We start from the raw sequence: 1,970 nt of genomic DNA, 5'->3' as shown, positions 1-1,970 counted from the left end.
GGCCCGGGGGAGCCCCGCAGCCTCCCCCCTGGCTGCCAGCCAGGGCAAAGCAGGGCAAAGACCCCGCCGGGGCTGGGGGACCCCGTCACCACCTTTGGGGACAGCCAGCCGGAGCCCTGGTCGGGGCTGGTGGGGAGGAGTTGCGCCTCCCACAATCCCAGGTCCCACGCCAAGCCCTGGATGGGTCCATGAGACCCGGCTGCACTGCGGTGATGGGTTTGGGGACACTGGGGTGATGCAGCGGGGAAGGGAGCTGGGTGGCCCACGCTGAGCCAAGCACCGGCCACGAGGTCTCAGCTGCCACCCTGCGTGGGGTTTGCCGGGAGGAGCAGCCCCGAGGGAGCGGGGGTGACAGGCGCCCGGGGATGCTGGCAGGGAGGGTCCCCCGTCCCCACCCTCGCATTAGACCATCTTCAAAACATGTTTCCATCTGGCCATCGTGCCGGGGCTGAGTCACCCCGAGCAGGGGCCAGGGGCTCCCATATAAATAGCCGAGCTCCCGGCTACCCCCAGGGCACGTTGGGACCGCATCCTGCCCCAGACTCCCAATACAACCCTTCCTCTGACCCCCCTCCCACCCTCCGTAGCTGATGGCTTCTGCCCCCTCCCCTCAGCCCAACATCCCTAAATCCTGGCTCACGACACCGTAAGGATCATTCCCAGCACAGCCAGACCCACAGACCGGCCCCTTGCTGCTGGGTGCAGGCTCTGGGGTCCCCGTGTCCCTCATCCCAGCGTAGAGCTGGGCAAAGCGCCAGTGTCCCTGGCACTGTCCTCGGGCTCAAAATCCTACGTGAGCCCTAAATTTGGGCACAGGGCGAAGCTGTCCTGCCACCTCTGCCCAGGCCACCAAACTCCAGGGACCAATGTGGAAAATCCCCCAACCCCACCCAGGCAAAAGCGGGGGCGAAGCAGCAAATAAAAAGAGGCACAAGGAGAAATCCAGATGTTCTCCAGCCCTGCCTGGGCCGGCTGAGGCATCCCCAGGGAGCCCGGCTGGGCCGGCACCAAGGGCGAAGCGTGGCCGCTGCGAGTATCAAAGGGAACCTCCGCTGATCTGCTTTATCCCGGCTCCTCACTTTCCCTGCCGGGGTGACTCAGCTCTCGCTGGCTCCGGGGATGGGTGCCGGCTTGCCGGGGTGAGCTACTGGCAGCTCTGCTCCCCCCAGTGCTCCTCGCCCTGGTGCTGAGGGTGGGAGGGAGATGCTGGGGCTGGGGGCTCTGCCCGTGGTGGCAGGGAGGCTCCCGGGGCTGGATCCAGGGGCTTCCAATGCTCAGGGGACCCGGACCCCCTTCCCAGCCCCCTGTGCTCTCCCACCCCTCTGCTACGTGGTAGACACAATAAATGCCCGTAATTAATTATAAAATAAGTACTCCAAGATGTGCACCACATAGCAGAGGAGCCAGGGTCCCCGTGCCAGGTGCTGGTGGTCCCCATGGGCATTTGGGGGCAAGATTTGACTTTTGGCAGCAGGAGGAGGACCCTTGGGGCCAGATCCCCTCCGGGCCAAGGTGTCGCAGCTCTGTTTTGTTGGTGATGCCAAGGAGGGATCCCACCCCCCATGCCTGGGGGCTGGGGGTCGAGTGGACCCCCCCACCTGGGGATCTCCAAGCAGGTCCCATGGGACGGGGCAGCCCAGGGCGAGCAACGAGACAGTGGTGACACCCGACGGGAGGCAGCCCATCTCCTCCTCCTCCTCCTCCTCCTCCTCCTCCTCCCCGACTCCACACCAGCCGCGCACAGGCGGAGTTTTGTGTCGGGGGTCCGAAGGTGTCGATCTCAGCACCCCCGAGCCCTATCCTGTGCCACGGGGACGCCCCATGTCCGAGCCCACCGGGGCGGGCGCAGGGACAGCACCAACCTGCTCCGCGCTCCCTTGGGAGAGGGGGTAAGGAACCGGCACCAAACCTTCAGGCTGTAAAAAACTCCCAGCTCCCAGCCCCGGCTCACCCGGGGGCTGGGTCCCAGC

Source organism: Egretta garzetta, unplaced genomic scaffold (genome assembly GCF_000687185.1).
Source record: "Egretta garzetta isolate BGI_Z169 unplaced genomic scaffold, ASM68718v1 scaffold498, whole genome shotgun sequence".
In the NCBI taxonomy this organism is placed as follows: Eukaryota; Metazoa; Chordata; class Aves; order Pelecaniformes; family Ardeidae; genus Egretta; species Egretta garzetta.
This window is presented reverse-complemented; position numbering follows the sequence as displayed.